The sequence below is a fragment of the Lactuca sativa genome, chromosome 9 (genome assembly GCF_002870075.4).
Source record: "Lactuca sativa cultivar Salinas chromosome 9, Lsat_Salinas_v11, whole genome shotgun sequence".
Lineage (NCBI taxonomy): Eukaryota > Viridiplantae > Streptophyta > Magnoliopsida > Asterales > Asteraceae > Lactuca > Lactuca sativa.
The window spans coordinates 73,150,270-73,172,237 of NC_056631.2; positions in this window are offsets into that span (position 1 = coordinate 73,150,270).

Here is a 21,968-nt window from a genome sequence, read left to right on the forward strand (position 1 = left end):
GGTCGGGCTTAGGACGACCCGGTTTTTTTCTTCTGTGATCGGTTTTTGTTCAGACCGCTCTCAGTCAGTCGGTCCTTTGACCGTGCAATTTTTTCGGATCGGTCTCGGGTCTCGGTCTAGACCAGTCTGATCATGTGGTTTTTCCATCCGCTCAATTCAATTTAGATTCATGATTTTTTTGTTATGTTTTCGGTTTTTGGTTTTTATTTTTCATTTTTTTTGTATTTCACCTTTTTTATTAGGTTGTGGTTAGGAGTTGGTTAATTTAATACTATCATAAAGGAAGGAATGAGGGTGGTAATAAAGTAAAAAAAAATACGGTTTAATTTTATGATATTAATAATGTAATAAAAAAATACATATATCCATGTAAAAATATGGTTTAAATAAGACAAATATGTACTTATAAATGACAATACGTTTTATTAATGTAAAAATACATACGTATTTATTAAAATATGTGTAAAAATATCATCGCATCAAAAGAAGCTGTAATGTGTAAATAAGTATTTGATTGTTGTATGGGTTATGGGCCCTGAACGATAAGTAATTACTCAGGCCAGAGATGGCCAAAAGGTCCAGTTTATTAATTTAGATGAGCGTATCGTTCAAATCACCCAATGTTGCCCGACTTTCACATGTTATTTTATTTTATTTTTTTTGCTTCGATGCATAACATCTTGTATATGATATTATGATGTTTCAGTAACACCAAGTCTCAAGTTCGATTATTGATCTCTTTACGATTCATAATTCCTTTTTTTTTTTTTTTTAAGTTTTAAGATAAATTGTAAGACCAATCTCACTATTTATATCCAATAATTTCGATGGAAGAATGTATATGATATTTTGTTTAGTTTCTTTTAGCCATGTTCAAGATCTTAAGATTTAAAATTTTAAGTTTACATATTTTAAGTACTAGTTATTAAAATTACCGGTTTAAATTTATAAAACATTTATATTCTCTTGGATGGTAAACAGCTAGTTGTTGTCTGACGGCAGTTGGGGTCCACGAGGTGAATGTCATGATTTCATGCGATTAACATTCTAAGGATAGATTCAATTGTGTATTCATGAAGATTGATTGATCAATATTTCAAGAATGTCAATTAACAGAGGAATCGAGGGGGAAGATAACATAAGGAGTGCTAAGGAGAGGCGGGAACCAAGGGTATGGGTTACAACCCTAGAAACGAATTTTATCTCATATGTTAAAACCTACGTAATCGGTATACTTGACGAAATTTCTTAAAAACATGATTTGCATAACAACTTTATTGATATTAATAAAGTTATTGAAACTGTAATTGCTACTCGATATATGTTGGTGGAACAACATATCATCTAAAAAAATTAAAAAACATTGACAAGCTATTGAAGGAAACGAGAGTCTTTTAATATGAATCAAAATACAAAGACAAAGTAGAGTATTGAAGGAAACGAGAACTCGAAGTTTTTCCACGGAATTTTAAAAAAGAAGATGATCCATTTTCTATGTGTGGAGTCAACAACATGGGTATATTAGTGATATGAGTCGGGTTAAATAGATATTCCATAAAATTTATAAAGAATTTTTCAGAAAGTTTGAATGACATATAGTTAAAAAACGAATGCACATGTACAAGTGCTTGACTTCGAATCATTATGTTTATTTTGAATTTGATTTCAAGGTGCAAAATGCTAAAGATGAAGTTTGGTCTTGTAGTAGAGACAAAACTCGAGACCTCGATGGTTTTCCTTTTAGTTTCTTGAAACGTTTTTGGGATATCATGTAATATGATATTATGGAGTTTGTTGAGGATTTTTTTTTTATTCACAGGGTATGCCTAACAACTGTAATTCCTTGTTTGTAACTCTATCTCAAAAAGTGATAATCATATGTTGGTTGCAAAATTTAGACCTACTAGTCTAATCGGTTTGTAGTACACCATCATTTCCAAAGTTATTGGAAATTTATTTAGCTTGCGCGTTCAACAATGTTGTTAGTATGGAGCAGTTGACATTTGAAAAGGGTCATAAAATTTTGGATGGGTCGTTTATGGTTAATGAGATTATATATTGGTACAATGATATTACTATATTTATACACATATTTTGTGCAATGTTTTAATAAATTAAGTTATGGTTATATATATGGGGCGCAACATTTTGGATGGTCCTTTGATCATCAATGAATTATGTGGATGGGCTAAAAGTATAAAAAAACAAATCCTATTATTCAAGGTGGACTTTGATAAAGCATTTGACTCCTTAAATTGGAAGTATTTAGACTCGCTTCTTTCCCAAATGGGCTTTGGTGTAAAATGGAGGTCATGGATCTAGGGCTATTTATCCTCCTCTCGTGCATCTGTGGTGGTTAACGACTCTCCAACTAGAGAGCTCAACATCACCAAAGGTGTTAAACAAGGAGACCCTCTTTCTCCTTTCTTATTCATTATCGCGATGGAAGGCTTGAATGCGGTGATGAAAACAACGGTGGAAAAAGGAATCTTCACAGGGATAAAAGTACCTGGCGAAGGTCCGATAATCTCTCATCTCTTTTATGCAGACGATGCATTATTCGTGGGGGAATGGTCGAGGTCCAATCTAAAGAATCTTTCATCCATCCTCAAGTGCTTTCACGTCTCTTCAGGTTTGAAGGTAAATTTCCATAAATCTAAAGTGTTCGGTGTTGGAGCATCAAACATCGAAACGTCACAGTGGGCACATATCCTTGGATGTGAGTCTGGATCCTTACCCTTCACTTATTTGGGGGTTCCGGTTGGTGCTAATTTGAATCTGAAAAACACTGGAGACCTATTATTGAGAAATTTAGATCCAAGCTATCTCGATGGAAATCCAAAGCTCTTTCATTCGGAGGAAGACTAACTCTAATCAAGGCAGTCCTCGGTAATCTCCCGACATACTACATGTCACTTTTTAGAGCTCCAATTGATGTTACGGAGGAATTAGAGAAGATCCGAAGAAAATTCCTTTGGGGTGGCAACGAGGAGAAAAACAAAATACATTGGGTCTCTTGGGAGAAGGTCATTGCGTCTAAAGATCTTGGCGGTTTGGGGGTAGGCTCAATTAGCGCCCTCAATATAGCACTCCTGGTTAAATGGTGGTGGAGACTTAAATCTGAATCATCCTCACTTTGGGCTAGAGCTATCATCGGATTACACAACTTGAAGAACAAGCCAGCCGATTACCTTGTTAAAAAGAAAATAACATGAATTTGGAACAATATAGATGGAGTGAAAAAAGACATTGAGGCAATGGGTTTTAGATTCAATGATATCTTTCAACACACTGTAAAAACGGGTAACAACACACAATTTTGGCATGATACTTGGACAAAGTCTGAAAAGTTAAAATCGTTAATACCCTAAACTGTATGAACTCGAAAAAAAAGAAGTCTTGTATGGTGGCTGATCGAATTACTCTAGGTGGAAACAACTGGAAGTGGAAGTCAGATCCTGTGGTTGTTGGGCTGTCCACTGACTTGGAGAATCTCACCAGGTGTATTGCCTCTACGCACCTTCAATCGGGTGAAGACCAAATCACTTGCATACTGACGTCTAATGGGAAATTCAAGGTGGATGTCTTGAGAAAAAAGATTGAGAATAAACCATCACTCATTATTAACCCTCTTCAAATCGATTGGAGTAAGATCATTCCAATAAAAGTAACCACTTTCATTTGGCAGGCTACTATGGGTAAGATACCCTCAGCCATGGCTCTATCCCACAGAGGCGTTAATGTAGACACGTATTCCTGCAACTCTTGTATTGATGGTTTGGAAGATGCAAATCACATCGTGGTGAGATGCCCATACGCCATTTCTATCACAGAGGATATACTTGGGTGGTGTGGATTACATCAGGTTAAATTTCAAAGTATTGAGGAGGTGATCCATTTTGCAGCTAACCAAGGTAGAAGCCGAAAAGAGAGGGATAGTATCACTGCAATTTGCTATGGGCTCCTTTGGAACTTATGGAGGGCTTGAAACGATCTGTTATTCCAAACGAAGTTCATTTACCCTTCAAGGGTAGTGGAAAATATAAAGTCTTTGGTATTTACATGGCTTAAGTGTAGAGGCAAAGGAAATATGTGTACTTGGGAAGATTTTTGTTTTTCTCCTTTCTCTGTTTGAAAACTTTGTTATGTTCTGCTTTTAATTCTCCCCTATAGTTACTTGCTATTTGGATGAGTGTTAATAATATTATTGGCCGTTTCTATATATATATATATATATATATATATATATATATATATATATATAAAATAAACGATACTTAATATGTTATGGGTTTATATTTTACAGATAATTCAACCTCGTAAGATGTAACATTCCAAAAACCATAATTAAAAAATTCCATTTTTTATAGAAATTATTCCACAACCATAAGATAGTAATCCATTATTTCAACACAAAACCATAGAATCAAAGTATCAAATCTCTCAAAAACATAATCAATCATTAGGATGTGTACAGTCATGCCTTCTCCTTGCCCTGATCATCTGATATACCTGAAACCATGAAACCAACAATTGTAAGTCAAAGCTTAGTGTGTAACGCCCGTAGATCCGGGCTACTCAATTTAGAGGCAATAGGGGTCGAAAACGACTTTTCGACAAAAGATTATTTACAATAAATAATCTTAACAAAGTTGTAGAATATGTCACAAGGTTTCCGTGCATATAAAGAACGCCGAAATTGTTGGGTCAAAATATGGTTTATACTTTACTTTTCTGGGCAATTATATTTTTGTGTAATAGTTTATGATTTTATGGCCTAGTTTACGGCCGTAAACACCTTACGGCCGTAAACTCATTTACGGCCCATTTGTTTCCGGCCCATATCCAACATGTATAAATAGAGGTGTTAGGGTGAGGAGTAGAGATTGATGAACTAGAGAGCTTACGGCCAGAGAGAATTAGAAAGCATTGTATGTGAATCTTTTGTATCCGGATCTTAATTCATATCAATTCATACGAAGATTCATATTATTCTTCTTCTCATTCTCTTCTATTTTTATCTAACATCATCCGTTTGATTGAGATTCCGCACCATCAAACGGATCTGACTGATACACGGGCAGATTAGGGACTTACAATTGGTATCAGAGCCAAGTTGTATCAGTCAAAAGGTTTTACAATTCGTTTGGAATCTGAATATTCTGTGTTTACAGTCCAAGCTTACGGCCGTAAACACCGAGTTCTTGGGCCGTAAACTCTATTTGGAGCATTATTTGATCTTATTTTCTGGATATTTTTAGGTTTTTGGAAAGATCTCGCAAAAATAAAGGGGGTTTCTTCTTTGTATTTTTCATAAAAAAGATAAAGGGGGTTTCTTCTTTGTATTTTTCATAAAAAAGGGTTTTTGATTGAGTTTTGGAGCTTCAAAGTCGAAAAATCGCTGATTTTCACGTAATCTGGAAGAGTTTACGGCCGGAGCTTACTGCCGGAAACAGTTCACGGCCGGCGGCGGCATTTGCGTTTACGGCTAGGGTTTCCGGAGATCTCGGCTCGGAGTTGGCTCGGATCACGGCTAAGCAGCAACTCGCATTGAAGACGGCTCGGCTAGGTGAAGTCAGCTCGCATCAGCGCCTTAAAAATGGAAACGCGATTAGGGGGGTGCCGGGATTCGAACTAGGGTCTCCCCCGTAGAAGTACAACGCATCACCAACTCGTCTAGCTGATTCCTTGTTCCTTTCCTCCGAAGTTTTAAATATAACCCGTCTTTTTCGCACCTAATTTCGAATTTTGACACTTTTTACCCCAAAACTCAATTTCTTTTAATTCAAAAAAAAAAAATTTCATCCAAAATTAAAATTAATAATAATAATAATAATAATATAATTATAAAAAAAATTATTTTTTAAACTTTTATTTTTGATTTTTTCATTTTTTATTTAAAATTTTAATTTTGTTTTTCAAGTTTGACCTTTGATTTTAAACCTTGACTTTTTCGTTTAACCTTTAAAATTTCAAATTTAACCTTTCGGTTTGACTTTTAAGTTTTACTTTTCAAGTTTAATTTTTATAAAATTTGACTTTTAAGGTTGATTTTTTATAATAATAATAATAAAAAAAAAAAGGAGTTCACAGCCGGAATCTCCCCACTCAACAGTTTCCGGCCGCAAACTCGCTCTCAAAAGCTCTCAAGTTGCTGAAAAATTTACTTTCGATTTTGAAACAACCCAAAAATTTCGTTTTTCAACATAACCAAAAAACCATAATCTGAGTGTCATATCATAAAACCATACATGATGTATCTCAAAATAATAATAAAACACTGTGCGGAAAACTGTATCATATCCATGTCATATAAAAATCAAGAACTAAATCAACTCCCAGGATAAAAGCTGAAGCTGTGGTGTGTGCGATGCCATCAACCTGAGCTCTTCCCTCTGCTAGCGGAAGTACCTGAAACCAAAACTGAAACTGTAAGCACGAAGCTTAGTGAGCTCCCCCAAATTACCACATACCATACAATAATATATCAAGCACATACTGGGGCCTTGCCCCCTCCATCGGACCGAAGTCCGAAGCTGACTGACTGGGACCTTGTCCCCTACATCGGACCGAAGTCCGAAGCTGACTGGGACCTTGTCCCCTACATCGAACCGGAGTCCGAAGCTGACATCGGACCAAAGTCCGAAGTTGACTGGGACCTTGTCCCCTACATCGAACCGAAGTCCGAAGCTGACTGGGACCTTGTCCCCTACATCGAACCGAAGCCCGAAGCTGACATCGGACCGAAGTCCGAAGCTGACTGGGACCTTGTCCCCTACATCGAACCGAAGTCCGAAGCTGACATCGGACCGAAGTCCGAAGCTGACTAGGACCTTGTCCCCTACATCGAACCGAAGCCCGAAGCTGACATCGGACCGAAGTCCGAAGCTGACTGATCATAACATAAACGTATCGCTTAACATGAACACACATAATCCTGTCTGAGCCACGAAGGCATCAAACATGCTAACTACTGCATCGGATAAAAATCCGGATACTACTGCTAGCCAAACGGGCCGGCATTGTGGCCTTAGACTCGTTCCTACTGAAAGGGAACTCACCTCGTGAACTGACTGCTGAGTGAATAGCTCTGAGGGCTAACTGCTGCTGCTCTGGTATCTCCCCGGCTACAAGTCCATAAACACACTCAATCAAATACTAAACACTGCACTGGGTAAAATGACTCTTTTACCCTTGGTCAAAGTCAACTCTCGGTCAAAGTCAACCCACAGTTGACCTGACTCGCCGAGTCCCTATTCTCACTCCTCGACCCTACTCGCTGCTACTCGTCGAGTATGGCATCGACTCGACGAGTACTCATTCGGTCCAAGAACTCAGACAATCTTCATCCGACTCGTCGAGTCATATGAACAACTCGACGAGTTGTTCTTGAGCTTAAGAAGATTGCCTTGGACTCGTCGATTTGTATGAACAACTCGTCGAGTCCCTCCATTACTGAGTCTACCCTCAAACTCGCTGAGTCCACTCCACTACTCACTGGTCCCACTCGACACCGCGCAAAAGGAAGAAATCGGGGACTCGCGACTCGACTCGCCGAGTCACCGCCATGCAACTATTCCACACTCGATTCTGCTCGAATCCAATACATACAAATGATAGATCTGAGTCCAATAAGCTGATTTACCACGTAAAGTTTCCAACTTTACGTGTACAAACACATGAACAAGGGAATAAAGGCTAAAAGATGCTTAAAAGGGGTAGATCTAGGGTTAATATGCAAAATAGCTCCATAAAGGCAGTAGATCTGGGTTCTACAACTCCTAAATGAACAGATCTAAGGATATCTCGGCATAATAGAGCTTCCATAACAACATAAGGCTTGAGAAAGGCATTAACAAGATCTAGAAAGGATTTTAAAGCATAAAAGAGAAGGAAATCTGAAGAATACCTCAAAGAGCTCTTGCTTTTCCCTTGAATCTCTGCTCTACAACTCTTCTCCTTGCTCCTTTCTCCTTCTCCTTCTTCAAGCCTTCACAAATGTACACAAAATCACTTAAAATCACTCAAGAACGAATTAGGGTTTTCTCACAGCTTTTGAGGGTGAAGGAGGCGAGGTTGGGGGCTATAAGGTGGCTTAAATAGTGGGCAACCCGGGGATTTAGGGTTTCACCCAGACGGACAGACTCGCCGAGTCCAGAATATGGACTCGCCGAGTCGCCAACTAACACGTGCTTGAAATCCCGTCCCTACTCGGCGAGTCAGGCTATGAACTCGCCGAGTCCCTCTTATAAAACTTCACAATAAATACCAAGGAATTATCATACCGGAGACGGGTCGTTACAATTCTCCCCCACTTATCTCAGACTTCGTCCTCGAAGTCTGCTACGGCTGAATCTGCAAATATCTCTGGGTAGTGCTCCCTCATCTCCTCCTCAGCCTCCCACGTCCATTCCGATCCCTTCCGGTGCTGCCACTGCACCTTCACTAACTGAATTACCTTGTTCCTCAAGGTCTTGGTCTTCCGGTCCAGAATCGCGACCGGCCTCTCAATATAATTCAGGCTACTATCAACCTGAATATCCTCTAGGGGAACAACTACTGATTCATCCACCAAACACTTCCTCAACTGAGACACATGGAAAGTGTTGTGGATCTGACTAAGCTCCTCAGGAAGATCTAACCGATAAGCAACCCGACCCACCCGGGCCAAAACCCTGAAAGGACCAATAAATCTGGGGCCCAACTTGCCCCTCTTCCGGAACCTGATGACACCCTTCCAAGGTGAGACCTTCAGAAGGACCATATCTCCCACCTGGAACTCCAAGTCCGAACGCCTCATATCGGCGTAGCTCTTCTGCCGACTCTAAGCAGTCTGCAGTCTACTACGGACCTGTTGGATCAACTCAGTCGTCTTGAGCACCACCTCCGTGCTCCCGATGACCCGCTGACCGACCTCGCCCCAACAAATCGGGGTCCTACACTTCCTCCCATACAACATCTCAAAGGGAGGTCGATCAATCCTAGCATGATAACTGTTGTTATACGAAAATTCCGCCAACGGAAGATACGTATCCCAACTGCCACCGAAATCTAGAACACATGCCCTAAGCATGTCCTCGAGAGTCTGAATCGTCCTCTCGCTCTGCCCGTCCGTCTGAGGGTGGAAAGCGGTGCTGAAATGGAGACGAGTACCCATCTCGTCGTGAAACCGCTTCCAGAATCTGGATGTGAAACGGACATCTCGGTCTGACACCACCGATACCGGCACTCCATGACATGCCACAATCTCTCGCACATAGATATCGGCTAACTTTTCCGCCGATATACTCTCCTGGATCGGAATAAAATGGGCACTCTTCGTCAACCGATCCACTACTACCCATATCGAATCCACTCCTCGTGCGGTCCTGGGGAGCTTGGTGACAAAATCCATGGTGATGTCCTCCCATTTCCACACGGGAATGTCTAACGGCTGCATCATGCCGTGAGGTCTCTGGTGCTCCGCCTTGACCTTCCGGAAGGTCAGGCATCTCTCGACGTACCAGGCGACGTCCCGCTTCATGCAGGGCCACCAATAATCAGGTCGAAGATCTCGATACATCTTCGTCGCCCCTGGGTGGATAGAAAACCGAGACTTATGAGCCTCGTCCATCAACACTTGCCGTACTCCACCCCAGTACGGTACCCACACTCTCCCGTGAAGCGTCAGCAAACCACGACTATCATAGTCAAACGAGGCTACTTGGCCCACGATCCTCTCACACTTCTGTCTCTCCTCCTTGAGGCCCTCCACCTGAGCCTCCTTGATCCGCTCCAACAACGGAGTGATCACTGTCATCCTCAAACATAGATCTCTGATAGGGGCCGCCGAAACTTTGAGGCTTAGGGCGTCGGCCACCACGTTGGCCTTCCCTGGATGGTAAAGGATCTCACAGTCATAATCCTTTAGCACATCCAACCACCTCCTCTGCCTCATGTTCAGACTCGGCTGATCCATAAGGTACCTCAAACTCTTGTGATCCGTGTAAATAGTACAACGGACCCCATACAGGTAATGCCTCCAAATCTTGAGGGCAAACACAACCGCCCCCAGCTCCAAATCATGGGTAGGATAATTAGCCTCGTGAGGCTTCAACTGTCTCGAGGCATAAGCTATCACATGGCATCGCTGCATCAATACTGCTCCCATACCTGTGATCGAGGCATCACAGTAGACTACGAAGTCCTCTACTCCCTCTGGCAAGGTAAGGATCGGAGCCTCGCACAATCTCTGTCTGAGGGTCTCGAACGCTGCCTGCTGCTCAGGCCCCCAACGAAATACCACCGACTTCTTGGTCAGTCGGGTGAGTGGCACTGCTATCTTGGAGAAGTCCTGAATAAATCTCCGATAATACCCTGCCAACCCTAGGAAGCTCCGAATCTCAGATGGAGACTTCGGGACCTCCCACTGCATCACGGCCTCTATCTTGGCCGGATCCACCAAAATACCCTTCTGGTTGACGAGGTGACCAAGAAACTGCACCTCGCGCAACCAGAACTCACATTTGGAGAACTTTGCGAAAAGTCTCTCCCTCCTCAAAACCTCTAGCACCCCCCGCAGGTGCTCCTCATGCTGCTCCTGCGTCTTGGAATATACCAAGATATCATCTATGAATACTATCACTGACCGATCCAGCATCGGCCTGCACACGCGGTTCATGAGATCCATGAACGCGGCTGGAGCATTGGTGAGCCCAAATGGCATCACCACAAACTCATAATGACCATACCTAGTCCTGAAAGCAGTCTTCTGTACATCCTCATCTCTAACCCTCATCTGATGATAACCGGAGCGTAGATCGATCTTGGAGAACCAAGACGCTCCTTGAAGCCGATCAAACAAATCATCTATCCTCGGAAGTGGGTAACGGTTCTTCACCGTTACCTTATTCAACTCCCGATAATCTATACACATACGATGCGACCCGTCCTTCTTCCTCACAAACAGGATCGGCGCTCCCCAAGGCGAACTGCTCGGCCGAATGAAACCCTTGTCTAACAGCTCCTGCAGCTGTGTAGACAACTCCTGCATCTCAGGGGGAGCTAGTCGATACGGTGCTTTGGCTATCGGAGCCGCACCAGGAATTAGGTCGATCCTGAACTCAACCTGTCTCTCAGAAGGTATCCCCGACAAATCCTCGGGAAACACGTCGGGTTAGTCTCGAACAATAGGAACATCATCAACTGTCGTCTTGCCCTTCTCCCGGGCATCCAAGACGTAAGCTACAAAACCGGCGCAACCCTGCTAAACATAGCGCCTCGCCCTAGCGGCGGAACAAAAGGTCGGTCCACGCTGTGGCCTCTCGCCCTGAATCACTAACTCTCCCCCACTGGGAGTGCGAACCCTCACTAGCTGAAGCTCACAATCAATCACCGCCCCATTGGGGCTTAGCCAATCCATGCCCACAATAACCTTATTCCCTCGCAGGGGAATAGGTACCAGATCCACTGAAAACTGCTCATCAAATAACTGAAGAGAACACCCTCTATGCACTCTGCCGACCCTCACGGTCCTATCATCTGCTATCTCTACCTCTAATGGACAATCCAGCTCCCCAGGAGCCCTACTAAATCTCTTGCTAAGCGCAAGCGATACGAATGATCGGGTAGCCCCCGAATCGAATAATACCATAGTAGAAATGTCGTTCACAGAGAACGACCCTGAATAAAACATACAATCATAAGCAATATTCAATCAATAATAATAAAGAGATAAAGGGAAGATACATACCCGTCACCACATCAGGAGTCGCTCGTGCCTCCTCTGCTGTCATCTGAAATGCCCTACTCTTTGCCACTGGCGCATCAGCTCGGCCCTGCCGGCCATCTGTAATCCTCAAGGTAGCAGGGGCAGGTGCAGCCACCTTCCCTACTGCAGCTAAACCCGGACACTGGGACTTTTTATGTCCCCTCTGATTGCACTGAAAGCAAATCAGATCTGATGCTGCAACGGCAGTAGCAGGAGCCGTACAATCCCTACTCAAATGTCCAATCCGACCGCACTTGTAGCAGCCGGAACTCCCTGCCTTGCACGCTCCTTCGTGCATCTTCCCACACCTACCACATCGACCGTGGCTCGGTTGTCCCCTGGACCTGTGATCTGAAACCCTGGGCTTTTTGCCCGAACCGCCTGAACCCGAAACCGCCTCCGGTTTCCTCTTCTTCTCCATCTCGAGATCAATCTCCCTCTCCCGAGCCCTAGCAATCATATCTTCCAGCGTTTTACAGCTGGACCGGCTCACAAACTGGTGAATATCGCTCCGCAACATCTCATGATATCGTGCCTTCTTCATTTCCTCATCAGCTACGTACTGAGGAACGAGAAGAGCCCTCTCCCTGAACTTGGCGGTGATCTCCGCCACTGTCTCTGTAGTCTGGGTGAGGTCCTGAAACTCCCTAGCTAACTGCTGCACCTCAATGACCGGTGCAAACTCCGCCCTGAACCTGGTAGAGAAATCAGCCCAGGTCATGGCGTCCAATGCTGCATCATCCCCAATGGCATGTCCGACCTCCTCCCACCAATCCCATGCCCTGTCCTTCAGAAGACAGGACGCCAATCTGACCTTGTCCCCCTCGGGACATCTGCTAGTGCGGAAAGCGTTGGCCACATCCGCCAACCATCTGGTACTCGCTATGGGGTCTCGCGCCCTATGATAGTCCGGAGCTCCACATGCCCTGAACTCCCTGAAAGTAAGGGTGCGCGACCCCATCATGGCCGCCACCTCGGCACGGAAGGTGCCCAATCTCTCATCCATCAGCTCTAGAATCCCCTCCTTGATCGAACCGAAGATCACAGGAGTCTGCTCTATAATGATGCGCGTTATCTCCGAAGAAAGAAACTCTCGGGTCTGCTCATCCATGCGCTCATCCCCCGAGCCTGAACCTGATCCCTCCCCGGCACCTCCATTGCCGGCTGCTGGTCTCGAACGCAAAACCACCATTCTGAAACACATCACAACTACATCAGAAACTGAAATATCACAAGGGATCATTGATACTACAACTAGCTCCCTGGTCTTGTCTCAACCTTTCTTGATTCGAGTACGGATCCTCTGCTTTCAGTAGTACGGGCCCATACTACCTTCCACATCTATTCGTACTTTCTTCAAGAACTGCCTTGACTCAACCAAGTCACTTCTACTACTACTGATCTCTGCTACTCTCATCCTAGGCTTGCCCTAGGGAACCCTCAGACTCAACTCAACTAGTCCTCAGCTGCTGAAGGTCTCCTTATAATGCTAATTAGCCACCACCTGAACACCATCACATGTGACGAGGATCAGATAATCCTTCAAGTAAAAGACCCGTCCCTATAACGGTTGGACTCAAACAAGAGCTGCGCAATAGGGCCAGTTCCAACACTCTGGGATTATTCAACCCTGATCACATGTGGTGTGACGTGTTCACCTAATGGCTAACTCCCATCACTCAGAACCCCACAAAGCACGAAGCAAGCAACATTCGGATACAGAAAACATACTCAGGCAAAACTATTCTCATAACGAGAAACTGTACTAGCATACAATGCTAAGCTCATACTATCAGGCATAACCTATACAGGCTATCCTACTGCTGTCTACTCAATACTAGCATGCAATTCTCATAAAGCTGTAACACATATAGCAGGCACATAAGGCGTCCTCCTAGATCCTTAGTCCTATACTAGCATGTTGTTCTACTGAAACTAGAACAATTAATCTTAATAATAAAACTTGTATTGGTAATTTGGGAGTACTTACTTGAGCTCGGTTGATCGCATGCACCACACCCTTATCTTGTTTAAAAATTTCTTTCTTTCTAAGTGCTTTCGAAATTCTTTTAGAAAACATTTTCCTTTTAAAAATCTTTTTATTTCCCCTTAGTTTGAGTTCAGATACACCCGGAAGTGTATCCGAATCCCTCAAACCAGGGCTCTGATACCAACTTGAAACAACCCAAAAATTTCGTTTTTCAACATAACCAAAAAACCATAATCTGAGTGTCATATCATAAAACCATACATGATGTATCTCAAAATAATAATAAAACACTGTGCGGAAAACTGTATCATATCCATGTCATATAAAAATCAAGAACTAAATCAACTCCCAGGATAAAAGCTGAAGCTGTGGTGTGTGCGATGCCATCAACCCGAGCTCTTCCCTCTGCTAGCGGAAATACCTGAAACCAAAACTGAAACTGTAAGCACGAAGCTTAGTGAGCTCCCCCAAATTACCACATACCATACAATAATATATCAAGCACATACTGGGGCCTTGCCCCCTCCATCGGACCGAAGTCCGAAGCTGACTGACTGGGACCTTGTTCCCTACATCGGACCGAAGTCCGAAGCTCACATCAGACCGAAGTCCGAAGCTGACTGTAACGACCCGTTCCCGGTATGATAATTTATTGGTAATTGTTGTGAGTTTTGCAAGAGGAACTCGGCGAGTTCATAGCCTGACTCGCCGAGTGGGGTAGCGGCTGAGAGCACGCGTGAGCCGGGGACTCGGCGAGTCCATATCCTGGACTCGGCGAGTCCATCCGTCTGGATGAAACCCTAAATCCCTGGGTTGCCCACTATTTAAATCATCTTATAGTCCCATTCTCGCCTCCCTCACCCTGAAAACACAGTGAGAAAACCCTAATCCTTCCTTGAAAGCCTATAAGTGATTTGGTGCCATTTTGTGAAGGTGTGAAGAAGGAGAAGAAGAAAGAAGCAAGGAATCGAGTTGTAGTGCAGAGATCCAAGGGCAAATCTGAGTTTATTGAGGTATTTTCGGAGTTCCCTTCTTGTTATATGCTTTAATCTTCCATTAGAGCTCTTCTAAGAGCTATTTGATGTTGTTCAAAGCCTTATGTTTGCATGAATGTCTTAATAAGTCGAAATACCTTTGGATCTGAGTGTTGGGGTGTTGTAGAGCCCAGATCTACTGTCTTTTTGGAGTTACTTTGCATAATAATCATAGATCTACCCATTTTATGCATCTTTTAGCCTTATTTCCCTTATTCATGAGGTTGTGCACGTAAAGTTGGAAACTTTACGTGGTAAATCAGCTTATTGGACTCAGATCTATCAATTGTATGTGTTGGATTCAATCAAGATCGAGTAAAAATCAGTTGCATGGCGGCAACTCGGCGAGTCGGGAGGAACGACTCGGCGAGTTGGGTCGCGGGTTCCCGAGTCCTTCATGATGAGCATCGTCGAGTGAATCCAGTGAGTTTGAGGGTGGACTCAGCGAGTCGAGGGTAGACTCAGTGATGGAGGGACTCGGCGAGTTGTTCATACAACTCGGCGAGTCCAAGGCAATCTTCTTAGGATCATGAACAACTCGTCGAGTTTGTTCATACGGCTCGGCGAGTCGGATGAAGATTGTCTGAGTTCTTGGATCAAGAGGGTACTCGTCGAGTCGATGCCACACTCGACGAGTAGCAGCATGTAGAACTGAGAAGTGAGAGTAGGACTCGGCGAGTTGGGTGGCCCAACTCGGCGAGTCAGCCCCATCAGTAAGTTGACTTTGACCTAGGGTAAAAGAGTCATTTTACCCCCCCAAGTGCATGGTTTAGTATTTGATTGAGTGTGTTCATGGGCTTGTAGCCGAGGAGATTCAGGAGCAGCAGCCGGTAGCTTTCACACACACACACACTCAGCCGCCAGTTTTCGAGGTGAGTTCCCTTTCAGTAGGAACGGGCCTAAGGCCACAATGCCGGCCCGTTTAGCTAGCAGTAGTATCCGGATGTTATCCGATGCAGTAGTTAGCATGTTTGATGCCTTCGTGGCTCAGACAAGATTATGTGTGTTTATGTTAGTGATATGCTATGCTATGATCAGTTAGCTTCGGACTTCGGTCCGATGTCAGCTTCGGACTTCGGTTCGATGTAGGGGACAAGGTCCCAGTTAGCTTCGGACTTAGGCCCGATGACAGCTTCGGACTTTGGTTCGATGTAGGGGATAAGGTCCCAGTTAGCTTCGGACTTCGGTCCGATGTCAGCTTCGGACTTCGGTCCGATGTAGGGGATAAGGTCCCAGTCAGTCAGCTTCGGACTTCGGTCCGATGGAGGGGGCAAGGCCCCGTATGTGCTTGATATATTATGGTATGGTATGTGGTAATTTGGGGGAGCTCACTAAGCTTCGTGCTTACAGTTTCAGTTTTGGTTTCAGGTACTTCCGCAAGCTAAGGGAAGAGCTCGGGATGATGGCATCGCACACACCACCGCCTCAGCTTTAGCCTGGGATTGATTTAGATGTTTGGATCTGATGTAGTACGTTACAGATTTCCGCACAGTATTTTATTATGTTTTGGAATACATCACGTATGGTTTTATTATATGATGCTCTGATTACAGTTTTGATTATATTAAAAATAAAAATTTTTGGGTCGTATTTTTGGGTCGTTTCAAGTTGGTATCAGAGCCCTGGTTTGAGGGATTCGGATACACTTCCGGGTGTATCTGAACTCAAACTAAGGGGAAATAGAAAGATTTCTAAAAGTAAAATGTTTTCTAAAAGAATTTTTGAAAGCACTTAGAAAGGAAGAATTTTCAACAAGATAGAGGTGTGTGCATGCGGTCAGCCGAGCTCAAGTAAGTACTCCCAAATTATCCATACAAGTTATTCGTTCAGTTTCAGTTTCAGTTGAATAGCATGCTAGTATAGGACTAAGGATCTAGGAGGATGCCTTATGTGCCTGCTTTATGTGTTACAGCTTTATGAGTAATGCATGCTAGTATTGAGTAGACAGCAGTAGGATAGCCTGTTTAGGTTATGCCTGATAGTATAAGCTTAGCACTGTATGCTAGATCAGTTTCTCATTTTGAGAATAGTTTTGCCTGAGTATGTTTCCTTTATCCGAATGCTGCCTGCTTCGTGCTTTGTGGGAATTCTAAGTGATGGAAGTTAACCATTAGGTGAACACGATACACCACAGGTGATCAGGGTTGAATAATCCCAGAGTGCTGGAACTGACCCTATTGCGCAGCTCTTGTTTGAGTCCAACCGTTATAGGGACGGGTCTTTTACTTAAAGAATTATCTGATCTTCGTCACATGTGATGGTGTTCAGGTGATGGTTAATTAGCATTATAAGGAGACCTGCAGCAGCTGAGGACTAGTTGAGTTAAGTCTGAGGTTTCCCTGGGGCAAGCCTAGGATGAGTGTAGCAGAGATCAGTAGTAGTAGAAGCGACTTGGTGGAGTCAGGGCAGTTCTTGAAGAAAGTACGGATAGATGTGGAAGGTAGTATGGGCCCGTACTACTGGAAGCAGAGGATCCGTACTCGAATCAAGAAAGGCTGAGACAAGACCAGGAAGCTAGTTGTAGTATCAATGATCCCTCAAGATATTTCTGTTTTCTGATGTGATTGTGATGTGTTTCAGAATGGTGGTTTTGCGTTCGAGACCAGCAGCCGGCAGCGGAGGTGCTGGGGAGGGATCAGGTTCAGGCTCGGGGGATGAGCGCATGGATGAGCAGACCCGAGAGTTTCTTTCTTCGGAGATTACGCGCATCATTATAGAGCAGACTCCTGTGATCTTCGGTTCGATCAAGGAGGGGATTCTAGAGCTGATGGATGAGAGACTGGGCACCTTCCGTGCCGAGGTGGCGGCCATGATGGGGTCGCGCACCCTTACCTTCAGGGAGTTCAGGGCATGTGGAGCCCCGGACTATCATGGGGCGCGGGACCCCATAGCGAGCACCAGATGGTTGGCAGATGTGGCCAACGCTTTTCGTACTAGCAGATGTCCCGAGGGGGACAAGGTCAGATTGGCGTCCTGTCTTCTGAAGGACAGGGCACGAGATTGGTGGGAGGAGGTCGGGCATGCTATTGGGGATGATGCAGCATTGGACGCTATGACCTGGGCTGATTTCTCTACCAGGTTCAGGGCGGAGTTTGCACCAGTCATTGAGGTGCAACAGCTAGCTAGGGAGTTTCAGGACCTCACCCAGACTACAGAGACAGTGGCAGAGATCACCGCCAAGTTCAGGGAGAGGGCTCTTCTCGTTCCTCAGTATGTAGCTGATGAGGAAATGAAGAAGGCCCGCTATCATGAGATGTTGCGGAGCGATATCCGCCAGTTTGTGAGCCGGTCCAGCTGTAAAACGCTGGAGGATATGATTGCTAGAGCTCGGGAGAGGGAGATTGATCTCGAGATGGAGAAGAAGAGGAAACCGGAGGCGGTTTCGGGTTCGGGAGGTTCGGGCAAAAAGCCCAGGGTTTCGGATCATAGGTCCAGGGGGCAGCCGAGCTACGGTCGATGTGGTAGGTGTGGGAAGATGCACGAGGGAGCGTGCAAGGCAGGGAGTTCCGGCTGCTTCAAGTGCGGTCGGGTTGGACATTTGAGTAGGGATTGTACGGCTCCTGCTACCGTCGTTGCTGCGTCAGACCTGATTTGCTTTCAGTGCAATCAGAGGGGACATAAAAAGTCCCAGTGTCCGAGTTTAGCTTCAGCAGGGAAGGTGGCTGCACCTGCCCCTACTACCTTGAGGATTACAGACGGCCGGCAGGGCCGAGCTGATGCGCCAGTGGCGAAGAGCAGGGCGTTTCAGATGACAGCAAAGGAGGCGCGAGCGACTCCTGAGGTGGTGACGGGTATGTATCTTCCCTTTTATCTCTTTATTAGTATTGATTAAATGTTGCTTATGGTTTTATGTTTTATTCAGGGTCGTTCTCTGTGAACGGCATTTCTGCTTTGGTATTATTCGATTCGGGGGCTACCCGATCATTTGTATCTCTTGCGCTTAGCAAGAGGTTCAGTAGAGCTCCAGGGGAGCTGGATTGTCCGTTAGAGGTTGAGATAGCGGATGATAGGACCGTGAGGGTCGGCAAAGTGCACAGAGGGTGTTCTCTTCAGTTATTTGACGAGCAGTTTTCAGTGGATTTGGTACCTATTCCCCTGCGAGGGAATAAGGTTATTGTGGGTATGGATTGGCTAAGCCCTAATGGGGCGGTGATTGATTGCGAGCTTCAGTTAGTGAGGGTTCGCACTCGCAGTGGGGGAGAGTTGGTGATTCAGGGCGAGAGGCCACAGCGAGGACCGACCTTTTGTTATGCCGCAAGGGCGAGGCGCTATGTTCAGCAGGGTTGCGCCGGTTTTGTAGCCTACGTTTTGGATGCCCGGGAGAAGGGCAAGTCGACAGTGGATGATGTTCCTATCGTTCGAGACTACCCGGATGTGTTTCCTGAGGATTTGCCGGGGATACCTCCTGAGAGACAGGTCGAGTTCCGGATCGACCTCGTCCCTGGAGCGGCTCCGATAGCCAAGGCACCGTATCGACTAGCTCCCCCTGAGATGCAGGAGTTGTCTACACAGCTGCAGGAGCTGTTAGACAAGGGTTTCATTCGGCCGAGCAGTTCGCCTTGGGGAGCGCCAATCCTGTTTGTGAGAAAGAAGGATGGGTCGCATCGTATGTGTATTGATTATCGGGAGCTGAATAAGGTAACAGTGAAGAACCGTTACCCACTCCCGAGGATAGATGATTTGTTTGATCAGCTTCAGGGAGCGTCTTGGTTCTCCAAGATCGATCTACGCTCCGGATATCATTAGATGCGGGTTAGAGATGAGGATGTGCAGAAGACTGCTTTCAGGACCAGGTATGGTCATTACGAGTTTGTGGTGATGCCATTTGGGCTCACCAATGCCCCAACCGCGTTCATGGATCTCATGAACCGCGTGTGTAGGCCGATGCTGGATCGGTCAGTGATAGTGTTCATAGATGACATCTTGGTGTATTCCAAGACGCAGGAGCAGCACGAGGAACACCTGCGGGAGGTGCTAGAGGTTTTGAGGAGGGAGAGACTTTTCGCAAAGTTCTCCAAATGTGAGTTCTGGTTGCGCGAGGTGCAGTTCCTTGGTCACCTCGTCAACCAGAAGGGTATTCTGGTAGATCCGGCCAAGATAAAGGCCGTGATGCAGTGGGAGGTCCCGAAGTCTCCATCTGAGATTCGGAGCTTCCTAGGGCTGGCAGGGTATTATCGGAGATTTATTCAGGATTTCTCCAAGATAGCAGTGCCGCTCACCCGACTGACCAAGAAATCAGTGGTATTTCGTTGGGGTCCGGAGCAGCAGACAGCATTCGAGACCCTCAGGCAGAGATTGTGCGAGGCTCCGATCCTTACCTTGCCAGAGGGAGTAGAGGATTTTGTAGTCTATTGTGATGCCTCGATCACAGGATTGGGAGCAGTTCTGATGCAGCGAGGCCATGTGATAGCTTATGCCTCGAGACAGTTGAAGCCTCACGAGGCTAATTATCCTACCCATGATTTGGAGCTGGGGGCAGTTGTGTTTGCCCTCAAGATTTGGAGGCATTACCTTTATGGGGTCCGTTGTACTATATACACGGATCATAAGAGTTTGAGGTATCTTATGGATCAGCCGAGTTTGAATATGAGGCAAAGGAGGTGGTTGGACGTGCTGAAGGACTATGACTGTGAGATCCTTTATCATCCAGGGAAGGCCAACGTGGTGGCCGACGCCCTAAGCCGCAAGGTGTCGGCGGCCCCTATCAGAGATCTGTGTATGAGGATGACAGTGATCACTCCACTGTTGGAGCGGATCAAGGAGGCTCAGATGGAGGGCCTCAATGAGGAGAGGCAGAAGTGTGAAAGGATAGTAGGCAGAGTAGCTTCATTTGAGTACGACAGTCGGGGTTTGCTGACGCTTCATGGTAGGGTATGGGTACCGTACTGGGGTGGGGTACGGCAGGTATTGATGGACGAGGCTCATAAGTCTCGATTTTCTATCCACCCAGGAGCGACAAAGATGTACCGGGATCTTCGACTCGATTATTGGTGGCCCTGCATGAAGCGGGACGTCGCCTGGTACGTCGAGAGATGCCTGACCTGCCGAAAGGTCAAGGCGGAGCACCAGAGACCTCACGGCAGGATGCAGCCGTTAGACATTCCCGTGTGGAAATGGGAGGACATTACTATGGATTTTGTCACCAAGCTTCCCCGGACCGCACGAGGAGTGGACTCGATATGGGTAGTAGTGGATCGGTTGACGAAGAGTGCGCTCCCCCAAATTACCACATACCATACAATAATATATCAAGCACATACTGGGGCCTTGCCCCCTCCATCGGACCGAAGTCCGAAGCTGACTGACTGGGACCTTGTTCCCTACATCGGACCGAAGTCCGAAGCTCACATCAGACCGAAGTCCGAAGCTGACTGTAACGACCCGTTCCCGGTATGATAATTTATTGGTAATTGTTGTGAGTTTTGCAAGAGGAACTCGGCGAGTTCATAGCCTGACTCGCCGAGTGGGGTCGCGGCTGAGAGCACGCGTGAGCCGGGGACTCGGCGAGTCCATATCCTGGACTCGGCGAGTCCATCCGTCTGGATGAAACCCTAAATCCCTGGGTTGCCCACTATTTAAATCATCTTATAGTCCCATTCTCGCCTCCCTCACCCTGAAAACACAGTGAGAAAACCCTAATCCTTCCTTGAAAGCCTATAAGTGATTTGGTGCCATTTTGTGAAGGTGTGAAGAAGGAGAAGAAGAAAGAAGCAAGGAATCGAGTTGTAGTGCAGAGATCCAAGGGCAAATCTGAGTTTATTGAGGTATTTTCGGAGTTCCCTTCTTGTTATATGCTTTAATCTTCCATTAGAGCTCTTCTAAGAGCTATTTGATGTTGTTCAAAGCCTTATGTTTGCATGAATGTCTTAATAAGTCGAAATACCTTTGGATCTGAGTGTTGGGGTGTTGTAGAGCCCAGATCTACTGTCTTTTTGGAGTTACTTTGCATAATAATCATAGATCTACCCATTTTATGCATCTTTTAGCCTTATTTCCCTTATTCATGAGGTTGTGCACGTAAAGTTGGAAACTTTACGTGGTAAATCAGCTTATTGGACTCAGATCTATCAATTGTATGTGTTGGATTCAATCAAGATCGAGTAAAAATCAGTTGCATGGCGGCAACTCGGCGAGTCGGGAGGAACGACTCGGCGAGTTGGGTCGCGGGTTCCCGAGTCCTTCATGATGAGCATCG